We start from the raw sequence: 12,180 nt of genomic DNA, 5'->3' as shown, positions 1-12,180 counted from the left end.
CATGAGGTAATGTTTTCATCCAGACACCTGTGGGAAGGTAGGCCATGTGTTGTTGGCGGTATGTTTCAGTAGTTTCCAGGTTGGAAATGTCTGAAAATTGTGTTTATTTCCCTAAATTTCAGACTTTGCTGGGCTTTTGGGTAATAAATTCTAGGGCAATTTGCGCAAGTCAGATCTCAGAGGGTTCCTACGGGAGTCTGCTCTCCTGAAACACTTGGCTTACCAGTGGTTTAGCCTTTTCCATTTGCACCCAGGTAGGTGCACTGACACATGAGGTACAGTTTGTTTCCTCAGGACACATGTGGCAATGTGGGATGGTAGGACATTTGTTGTTTTCTCTTGGTTTAACATTTTCATACATTTGCTACTGCACTTTGTTACACAACCCTTTAATTTCCCAAATGTGAACTACGTGTAGTTGCTGATTTAGGCACTGCATGCTTTGCTTTTGTAACCTGCTCAAGTCACCTACCCTTCAAAAGGTCTGCCTGTGCTCTTGCAAAAATGGTATGCTTGCTATGCCTCACATTTATTTTCCTTATTTACACATGCTAAGTATGTCTGTTTAGGCCGTCAGCATAAAATACCTGTGTACTATGGCTCTGTTTTTGGCTTGTGGTATATGCGATTTCCTAACTGGAAAAGTCAGGGGAATGTAGCGGGGCACTGCTTTTCTCAATATTGACAGAAGCCATTACCTTACGGGTCCAACCATGTCCAGCACATACCCTTTTTAACTGTCATTTTTCAAATCTTTCCCCAAACTATGGCCATTTTCCCTACATAGATGTTGCCTGACCTGCGCAAATCACCCTTTCCTAAACTTGGAATTTTGTCTACTTTTCAGAAATGTATGCCTTGGTCTTCCCTTTCAGCTTTCCTACCCTCCTCTTCCATTTCGTCCATGCATGGACTATTGGGGGAAAAAAAAAGGGGTAAACTTGCATAGCTCTCACAAAATTGATGGTAACCTTATTTTTTTTGGTTTCCACTCAACCTGTTCTTGAAAGCCTGGAAAATGGCAAATTCAGCACAGCAAACCATTTGTTCCTAGCTCTTACAACTAAACAATCACACGCTTCTTTGTACATCATTCTATTGGCATTTTCTGAAAAACCACAAAATGTGCTCCCTTTTCGGTCGTTTTCTCTCATCCCCCATACAGCAAACTAGGATTCCTAGGTGGCATTATGATCACCTACATGTGGGAAGAAAGGCGGCCAAATTTGAGCGAGATATCACATGTAAATAAAAAGTTACAATGCATTGAATGGCGACATACCGAAATCACCAAAAAAGGGCTTGGCGCACGGGGGGCGCCGCCTTGGCAGTTAAGGGGTTAAAAACAAATAACACATTAGCTTAAAAAAATAGTCAATTGGGTAATTGAAGTGTTTTTATTATGACAAGTGCTTAAAGCAACAAATAATACATATAGATGTTTAAACCAAAGATCAAATTAGTGGAGCCATATGGAGTGAACCTGCTTTACCTGGAGGATTTGAAGAAAAAGAAGCCGAATAGTGAAACATTTATGGAAAAAACAGTTCTCATAACTGCACATGAATCGCTGCAGGAATTGGAGAACAGAAAAAGTAAACTTTATTATTGCAAATGTTCACAATCTTTTGTCACAATATTGCCTATAAGGGCTCAACAGATATCAAGACTTCACACCTTCAGCAGGGGCACACTGATACACAGTGCCTGGAGGTATATAACGCAATTATTGATCTATAAATGATTTGCTTTTCATAATGGTGCTGTAGTGTGAACAAGTACAGGTAAACTATAGACAACTAAAGGTCTCAAAACATTTCCAATTTAAAAATGTCACTCGAAATATGGATTTATAGGACAGCGATTTAAAATAACATGAAAAGCAACTCACACTGCCTAAAATTAAAAAAGCGATTAGAGTGGAAGGAACTCAGAAACACTTGACACTTTTCTCAAGCGCACCTGGCACTTTTTGAATCCTCTTTGCACTTTATTCAGGCATTTCCAATAGTTACGATTTGCCTTGAAGTAATATGGTTCTGCTTTGATTTTATGACGCATTTTGCACACAGCACTTTTTTATGGATGTATAATGGATTTATATGTACAAGGAAGTTTTATCAGTATTTAATATCAGGCATTTACCAAGCAGAGTGGCCGAGCAGGAATGCATAAACAGAATTTGGCCTGTAGATATTCTGCCCCAGCTCCATAAAATGCATGATGAACTAGACATTAGTCCTTGACCTGAATGGGCTTGGCCATGGGTAGCCAATGAAGATGGTGCACACATGGAGTAATGCAAGCACAACTAGGTGTGTAAGTGGCTACTCTGGCTGCAGAGTTCTGCAGGACCTGAAGGTGCCATCAGAAGTAGCCAGTTTGTGCCAGAAATAGGGCGTTGCAGTGGTCCATGGAGGACATAACAAGTAAGGACACCACAGATGCACGTAACTGAGAAAGGAGTAAACGAAGAACCTTACTATGAGGTTTTCATTTGAAGATGGCCCCTTTGACATGCTGGATTTAGCTTTTCTGTCTGCGGAATCCCAGATAACATATTTACCCCTAAAGATGGCTCAAAAGAGGGGGGGGTCCAAAAGGCAGTAGAGGAAGGAGGGCCCACCAGCAACACCTCATTTTTTTCCTCTGAACCAGCTATTACACATCCATGCATCCACAGCTTAGAGACAGGACCTAAATCTGGTCGCTGTCTCGACAAGAGAGATCTAAACGGACCAGGATCTGTTAAGAATAACAGTGGAAGCCGCGAGAGCAGAGAAGCTTGGTAAGAGGTTACATGTACATGTTAAACATAACCTGGAAGATGGAGGAAACATGAGGGACTCCACATCTCAAGGCAGACGGTACAGAGTTACAAGGAGGGATGGAAATTGACTGTTTGGTTAGAGAGAAACAAAGAAAACCAGGAAAGAACGGCACCAGAAAGGCCGGCCCAGACGAGCAAGGTGCATGGTCAACGGTATCAAAGTCGGCAGATAAGACAATAAGCACCGACGCTGCCCGAGTCACGCAGCCAAGCCACATCGTCAAACATTGCAGACCAGCTCCCCCTCTGTGCCACATCCTGGACGAAAAATGGATTGAGAAGTGTGGAAGATAGATTACTCAAGAAAGGGCAGACAAAGGCTTTAAAAAGCATCATAAAAAGATTCCAAAATGGCTCCCATTATCACCCCACCATGAGAAGCGCGCTCTTCCCAAGCTACCCGAAAAAGGAGCAATAAGTGGCGTTACAAGACCCCAGGGCAGCAAAGGGGACGACCCGTGAAGCGAGCGGCCCCCAACTCCAACTGGAGCGTTTGGGGGCAGAGTGAGTGGACCTGAGACCGCCAGCAGTGATGCCTGTGTGGGGACTGGCAGTCGAGCCAGAGGAGATCAGAGAACCCACGCGGTTGGTGCAGAAGACACAGGGTGCCCATTCAGCCAAGGCAACATAGACGAGACTGGGGAGTGTGAGCAGACCACCGTGGATCCCCTGGCAATACAGCAGAGCCGGCGCAGCCCGGACACCCAGCTACAAATGAGAGGGAGCGGGTAGTAATCCCCTGAAATCCTGCGCTTGCCTCTGCGCCATACAGCAAGCCCGGATCCACACGGCACAGGGCCCTCATGAGCTGTGATGCACCCCAGCTGGCGCAGGGTAAGTAGGCATAACTAAGGGAGATGGCAGCCATGACGCAGGCGCACGCAAGACGCTCCCCTCTCAAACAACGAACATGGAGGTTTATGAAAGCATCTGCTCCAGCGCACCATAACCTACACTTGGAAGGGGACACCCCCCCCTATGGCAGGAGACCCACAGTCTACCCGGACCCAGGCAAAGGCCAAGCCCATAACATTCAGCAACATCAGAGGCCAACTGCAGTAATAGAAGGGTGACAGCACTAAGTCTCCTGCAGCACCCCCCCCGCTAACGGCCAGGGAAGGAACCCGGGGGCGAGGGGTGAGGGTGGCGCGTGCTCCTAACCCCCAGCATTTGACACCGCAGGAGAGCGCTGCTTCGCTCCACCACCCACCCTTATGTAAACTAACCCTGCCATGCAAGATTAACTGAGAAGGAACCTCCAGGGGTGCAAGAGCATACTCAGGAGCGGTGGCAGCACAGTGGCACCCGGGCAGAAATTCAAGAAGCTCCTGGGCTTCAGGCCAGTGACACTGCAACCATGCTTTCACCTTTGAGCGTACTAGCCCCACGATCCCCAGGGGGCAACCAACCAAGGCTCTAAAGGGGAGCTAGACACCCACTGCGCACAGGAGGGAGAGAGAAGCATCCCCTTCTTACAGACCAACTGACTAATACCCCGGGGTCAAGAGGAACCTCAGAGGCCTGTGGAGAAGCCCCCTACAGTAAGGTGCAGGCAGGCACTTGCCATCACCAGGCAATGTTGCGCAACAAGGCCAAGCAGGCCAAAAAAGGCTCTTCAAGGGCCAAGATCTCAAGAAAACAGGAAGGGACCCTGCAAAAGCTATGGAGAAAAGAGGGGGAAGCTCCGGAGGAAGAGGATCCAGCAGTGACAGAGAGGCAGCAGTCGGAGGAACCCCCGATGCTTCCACAGGGGCAAGAGGTCACGAGCAAGGTGCTGCAACAGTGCTTTAAGGCATTCAGTGACCAAATGACTGCTACCCTTCAGACACAATTAAGCCTAATATGCACAGAACTTGCACAATCCCTGCAGGAAATCAAAGGTGACAGTTGAATTGATACAAATGAAAACACCATTCAAGAACCCACTGAAAACACCCGGAAGATAGATGTATTAGCGAAGCAGCAGGCGGTAGCGACACAACCTGGAGCTTCAAGCTAAGGACTTGGAGAACCGCTCGGGAAGGTCCAACATCAGGGTGAAGGGGCTGCCAGAAAGTGTGAGCGATGCCGACCTCAGGGAAACAATGCAGCACGGGCCAGACCAAGAGAAGTGGCGATGGCTTTACAGCGATATGACCAAAATAAATGGATCCGCCAAGCGGCGAGGAAAGCAACCCTGATAAAAGTGAACAGCGCTGTCATAGAACTTTTCCAGGTCCTGACCAAATCCATACTAACAATGAGGAGACAAATGGGCCCGGTGACCAAAGCCCTTACCAAAGCCCAGATAAGATCCATGTGGACATTCCCCTTTGGAATGATCTTCAAGTGGGAAGGGCGCCAACACCATATCACTACGTTGGTCGAGGGACCCAAGCTCCTGAATATTGAAGAAGAAGGGGATGCAAGGGGCGGAAATAATAGGAGGCCAAAACATGAAGGCCACCAAGAGAAGCCATGGGAGTGGAGAAGAGTAGAGAGGTCAAAGACAAGACACAAACAATTGCGTGGCCCAGGGGTTGGGGGGTCGAGCAACCCAAAGCCCCAGGCTGAACAGGCTGTCCACTTAACAGCAGCGGTGGGGGATCACGAGACAAGGGTTAAGACACGGTGGGGTTACATAGGGAATGCCAGCCTAAGGGTCGGCTTCAGGAGACGGGGGGGGGGGGTGGTTATTGACGGATCTTGGAAACAGTTGAGAGCAGAGGTATGGCTCTCCCCGCACAGTTATTCACTGGGATGGGAACGAGATCCAGCAACCTAGGACGACGTTACGGCCTGGGGAAGTTGAGCCGAGTCCAGCCTGATTCCGAAATTATTTGCTTTTCATAATGGCGCTGTAGTGTGAACAAGTACAGGTAAACTATAGACAACTAAATGTCTCAAAACATTTGAGTTCTGCCGGAGGGGGACAGAGGGAGGGTGGGGTGCTTAAATCGAGGGGGATCATTTCGACATGGTTACTCTCAGGACGTAACGGGGTATGGGTAGGGATCCAAATACTAAAACTCAATGTTAGAGGACTAAACACACCAACTAAAGAGACGGAAACTGGAGAACCTCCTCCGGGATACCAAGCCAAGCATTGGGACGCTCAAGGAGACCCATATCCGTAAGCAAGACAGACAGAATGAAGTTGAGAGGGTAACCCCAGGTTCTGCAGGCCAACGACAAGAGCAAAGCTTGAGGGGTCCTCATAGCGTTTAGACACCTACCTGACGTTGAAATAATAGGCACAAAAGCTGAAAAGGAAGGTAGATTCCTCTTCGTCCAGCTACAATAGGGGGTGGCCTCTCACGATCGCCACAGTGTACGCCCCCAACTCAGGCAGGACGAATACTTGCAGAAGCTAGACCAGTTAACAACGAGCCAGCTAATACTGACAGGATTTTAACTTGGCATGGCGCCCATCCACAGATAGAAGCGCGGACAGGACACCCACATCTAAAGGCCCATCTAGTAAACTACAGGCTAGCATAACAGAATGGCATTAGCAGATACATGGCATGAACTAAAAGGGGACTCCAAGGGGTATACTTACTACTCACATGTGCACCGAACATTCTCAAGAATTGATTACATATTGGTTTCGGAGACATTGCTTTGCCAAGTACGGATCATAGAAAGGGAAACTATAGCCCTGCCCGACCACACTCCCCTGCAGCTAGAAATCCAATGGGGGGGGGGGGGGCAGGGGGATCTCTGGAAGTGGCGGTTCCCCTGACATCTGCTGAGCGATACAGTAATTTGCAAAGAGATACACAAGTCCATCCGCAACTTCTTTGGGGAAAATAAGACCCCAGAGGTGCAGAAACATGTAGTATGGGACGCCTTTAAGGCAACCATGCGGGGGATGCTCATAGCAAAGCAGGGGAAGACCCTCCAGGTGGACTTAGAACAGGGGTAATGGAGACATATGGGGGGGGGTAATGATCAGGAGGGAGTATAGCAATATCAAAGGGCAAATCAATATCCTTCTAGCTAAACAAGCAGTCAAATCGCTCCTATTCTTGAGGCAGAAATATTACCTCCAGGCAAACAAGACAGGCCAGCTCTTAGCCAGGTAGGTTAAGCAGAAGGAGGCGGCAGGTACAATACGCCACATTAGGATGGTGGAGGGACAGGATACCACACGTACAGAAGAGATCCTGCAGGCGTTCTCAGAGTTCTATACGAGCCTCTACTCTACGGAGGCACAGGAGAGTGACCTCCAAAAGGCCTTCTTAAAATCTTGCTGGCTAAAAAGATTAGAACAGAGCCAGCATGACGCTTTAGAAGGGACGATTACCTAAGACGCGGTGCGTGCACCGATCCGATCGCTACAACCAAATAAAGCCCCAGTCCATGGAGGAGGCCAAGGTAATCCTCTTCCCTAAGCCAAACAAGAAACAAACCCTCTGTAGCTACTACCGTCCCTACTGCACTAATAAACCTTGATGCCAAAATCTTTACAAAAAAATTCTAACATCTAGAATGGATAAAGTAATCACTGACCTGATCCACCCGGATCAAGCAGGCTTTGTCAAGGGGAGGCAAACGTTTGACAACATTAGGCGAATATCCCAACTGATGGAGAAGTCAAACAGGGCTGTCCTGAGGGCAGGGGGTGTTGGCACTAGATGCAGAGAAGGCATTCGACCGAATCAAACGGTCATTCTTGTTTGCTACCATGGTGGTTATGGGGTTTGGCCTGGGCCTTCTCCACCTGGTCAAAGCCAGCTATGGAGCACCACTTATCAGGCTAGCTATCAATGGGCACGTCTCCCAGGCGATAAGGATCACTAGATGTACTAAGCAGGGCTGCCCATGTCATCATTCCTGTACACAACCTTTCTCGAACCCTTCCTAGCTAGAAATGGACAGGAGAGGGGAATAAAAGGGATTACATTTGGTGGGGAAGACCATAAGGCAATGGCCTTTGCCGACGACCTCCTAGTCGTGCTAACAGGCATGGACACTTCCCTCCGGAGGTTAACAGCACTCCTAGGGGAATTTGGCAGAGTGGCAGACCTGATGACCAACAACCAAAAACGACAGTAGATTAATGAAAACATTATTGGCTAATGCTTTCACTTTGGTTCGTCTTGCGCTGGTCCAAGAATGTCACCTGTAGCAGCACAATACGAATGTCCCCGGCCGTCCCTCTTAATCACGGCCCCAGTTCCGAAAAACAACAAAATAGAACCAGTGCCCTATTCCATTATTCCTAGCTTAAGTATTCAGGGGACCAGTCTGTTTTAAACAATGTACTTTTTTCAAAGTAAACGCTTCAGACCCCCAGGACACTCAGTGGTAGCACGCCTCGCGGCGGACCGCCAGCTCAATCCCAAAATCCAACTACAAGATTTTTAACTGCAGCAACTTTAATATATGCTATTGGAGCTGGAATTAACGCGGCTGCTGGCACCAGACTTGCTCTCCAATGGGTACTCGTTAAAGGATTTAAAGTGTACTCATTCCAATTACAGTGCCTCGAAAGAGTCCTGTACTGTTATTTTTTGTCACTACCTCCCAGAGTCGGTATTGGGTAATTTGGGCGCCTGCTGCATTCCTTGATGTGGTAGCCGTTTTTCAGGCTCCCTCTCCAGAATCAAACCCCGATTCCCCATTACCCGTGGTCACCATGGTAGGCACAGAAAGTACCATCGAAAGTTGATAGGGCAGATATCTGAATGCATCGTCGCGGTCACATGGATGTGCAATCGCCCTGAGGTTATCTAGTCTCTCCAAAGAGGCAGGGCGAGCCCGGATTGGTCTCGGTCTGATAAATGCACGCATCCCGGGAGGTCCGCGCTCGTTGGCATGTATTAGCTCTAGAATTACCACAGTTATCCAAGTAACAGATGGAGCAATCAATGGAACCATAACTGATTTAATGAACCATTTGCAGTTTCACTGTACCAGTCATTCGTACTTACACGTGCATGGCTTAATCTTTGAGACACACATATGCTACTGGCAGGATCAATGAGGTAGACGCACCTGCTGGAGGGTGGCAACTGGGGGAGCCGTGCGACTGCCTCAGAAACAACCTTCGCACCCTCTGGGGCTGTCTGCAGGACCCGAGCGCCAAAGAGCATCCCTAGACGTGTGGTGGTCAGGTGGACAGGTTGGTCACGCGGGCGCCAGCAGCTGGGCTTGCTCCGCCATGCACAGGGAGGGTGGGAGGTATGAGGCCAGGCCCAGGCACAACTTGAACCAGTAGGGGGGTTTGCCAGCACGTTGCCACTGGTATGGCGACAGAGGGGGTCAGCAGCCAATGTGTGTTCCAAACTGCTGGAGAAACGTGCTTGGTGGAGGAGGGGGCCGCGTCATGGCTTGCGAGGGAATCCCGTCTGAACTGACCACTGGGAAGTTGCCGGGCTGCTCGGCCTTCACTCTAGAGCCGCCCACACGAGAGGGCCTTCCCAGAGGGAAGCACACCATTCACACGGTCCCAAGGCGCGTGGAAGCAAATTGCTTGAAACAGCAGAGGCTGGCCAAGCAGCCCAACCCTAGATAGACCAAGTGCACCAAATCAATCCCATGGAGTGCTCGGAAGAGCGCCAGCAGGCCAGTCTCTGCTGGGGCATTGCGTGGGGCACGCCCCCCGGCCAGCCCAGGTTTTCACCATGGAGCCCGGGTTGGGCAGCGCGAACAAAGAGGAATGCAGACAGGTCCCTCTCACCCAGTCTATAGTAATCCGGAGGAAGGTGACTACGTTTTGTCATCTGAGTACCCAGAGTAGGACCTCTCAGCAAAAGCATTAGCCTCCTTATAGACCCAACTGGAGAAGAATTTCAAACTGACGCCCATCGGGACTTTGTAAATACCAAATTCATGTAATTGTCATGTCTCTTTGCCTCAGCAAGACTTAAACCCATTGCCCATGTTATAGCATTATGTCCATGTTAAACCAACTGCTTTTGTGTCCGCACACGAGGCCCAGGGTTTTCGCCTGGAACAGATATTACTCAAAGGCTTAGGAATTTCCCTCCGTTTTCCTTTCCTGTAAAGGCTACATAAATAATGTTTGTTAAAACTCTTGCACTTCACGTCCTGTCTAAAGCTGCCGTGCGAGTCAGCATGCATTCATTGATCCTGGGGTCTCCTCTAGCATCCGCACTCTTTCCCGAAACATAAGCATAAAGCGTATCTATATTCGGGGTTGTTATTCTCTGGGATATGTGGGAAGGGGAACTTGTGTTAGAGCTCGTGCGTCATTCTGTAAAAGATATGTCCTGCTATTGTCCAGCAGCCCATGAATGCATATTATTATCACTACCGCGGCAAGATATGTGTAGTTTGCAAATTCCCCACTGTGTCAAATGTGATGAATTAGCTTGTTTTAACGACCACGCATGTTAAAGATTACACGTGCTTCCTGAAGGATATTTGGACTTGCTTAGATAAGCTATATGAGTAATGACCATTTGCAATGTCCGGCCTTTGTAAAATGTCACCGAAAGGGCTGGAATAACAGCTAAAAGTGTTTTGGCAGGAAACTGTATGTCAGGACGTGCCTGGGCTTTGCGCCAGTCATAAGACTCAATGTAAACGTTTTCCTATAAAGAGCCTGCTCACTGTAATGTTAGTAGCTCACTCTAGATAGCATCCCTATGGTGTATCTTGCAGTCAGCCCTTCCGCGTAAGTTTTGCATTGCAATAAATGATTGTTGAACTCACTTACTAGTGTGTTTATTGATGGAAACCTCCGCCTGGTGAATTTTAGCATGGACTACTTCCAGAGCAGCCCAGCCGTCTGGTCCTTGCAGACATTCCTCTGGCCAATGACCAGATGGCCAGGCTCGGAGAGCGGCCATCTGGTAGGTCAATACATTCCAATGGGCTTGGACGGGAAGGGCCTTTGGCCCCCCCACCTGACAAAGGACAGGGGACCGGCAGGTGCCCAAAGGCATGGGCCAGCACCAATCGACATCCTCGAGCTCTGGCCAGGTCACCTTAGAGTTTTTCTCCCCCTCTCCACGTAAGAGGTTTTTGATCCACCTTGGAGCTTATCCCTCCGGGGAGGGACAGTCGACCCACATGTGAAACAGGTACCCAAGGCTGGGTGCTTGGGGGGGGGGGGGGGACAGCACCCCCCCAGCCATCCTGGAGCTTCTCCCTACAGGGCTCCCCACGATCACCACCGGGCTTGGTGACAGTCAACCCAGATGTGAGACAGGCACCCAAAGCCACGATCCCCCTATCCCCCCACCAGCCACCCTGGAGCTTTAGCAGGGTCCCTTTAGAGCTTTTCCTTGTGGGGAGCAATGGGGACCCCACCAGGGCTCCCTGCGACTACCACTGGGTTCGGGGGCTTTCGCCCTGGAGCTCTGGCCGGGCCCCCCTCAGAACTTCTCCGATCACATTAGAGCCTTTCCCTCCAGGACTAACCCACAAACACTGTAGAACTCAGGACCGGCCACTGCAAGAGCATTTACCCCCACGCAGAGGAAAGGGACCTGCTCAGGGCACTCCTTGACACACGCACCTCATCTTGGGCCTGACCACATGTGGTTGATACTTGCCCGAGGACCGGGAGCAACCCACGAATGCCATTGAACTAAAGCCAGTAATTGCGCCAACGCCGCCCCGGAGGCCGAGGGTGGCACTTCCATGCCAACCGTAGACAAATGCAGGAGTCAGCCGCGGCAACCACAACTCGGCCGCCTGGGCCTACTCCCCGGGCCACATGGCCCGGCGTCCGTGCCTGCCCCCACCGTCCCGGGGCAAAGGCTTAAGGTACAACCCCCCGTACTTTGGGGTGGGTGCTTAAACTGCTACCTCTCTTCCCCGCCCTGGGCTTAAGGCACCACCTCCGCGCACTCGGGCTGGGGAGACACTTCCACGCCGACTATTAAGCTTACGGAACCAGACCGGAGACAAATGCAGGAGTCAGCTGCAACTCGGGCCATCTGGTCCGCCAGCCACAACTTGGGCCATCTGGGCCTACTACCAGGCCAGTTGGCCCAGTGGCCGGCCGGGCCTGCCCCGACCCCACTGTCCAGGGGCACAGTCTTTTAGGTACCACCCACGCGCTCTGTGGTGGCTTGCACCCTCTCTTCCCCTGGCCTGTCCGGGGGCTTAAGGCACCACCTCGAAGGCCCGGGCCCAAGGCCATCAAGTCTGCCAGGCTGACCAGGAAAGGTGAGAAGAGTGCTCCCCGCCCAACCCGCATACCCCTGCGGGTGCACCCCTAGGGTAGGTGGTATTTTCCTGTGTGACCCGCCGGCCCCAGTAGAAGGATGGAGAACCTTGGCGGCGGTGCCACCAAAAGCTTGGCTCAGAGGATGACTAACAATAGATCGCAGCGAGGTAGCTGCTCTGCTACTTACGAAACCCTGAACCAGAATCAGGTCGTCTACGAA

The 12,180-nt window shown here is 50.2% G+C and overlaps 1 pseudogene; it reads right to left on the bottom strand.

The window, feature by feature from the left end:
* Positions 1–12,082: 12,082 nt before the first annotated feature.
* The window catches only part of LOC138570401 (28S ribosomal RNA), a 3,696-nt pseudogene continuing 3,598 nt past the window's right edge, over positions 12,083–12,180 (bottom strand).

Source organism: Ambystoma mexicanum, chromosome 2q, assembly GCF_040938575.1.
Source record: "Ambystoma mexicanum isolate Mex_15411 chromosome 2q, UKY_AmexF1_1, whole genome shotgun sequence".
Classification (NCBI taxonomy): Eukaryota; Metazoa; Chordata; class Amphibia; order Caudata; family Ambystomatidae; genus Ambystoma; species Ambystoma mexicanum.
Note: the sequence above shows the minus strand (reverse complement) of the source record. Positions and strands in the feature narration are given on the sequence as shown.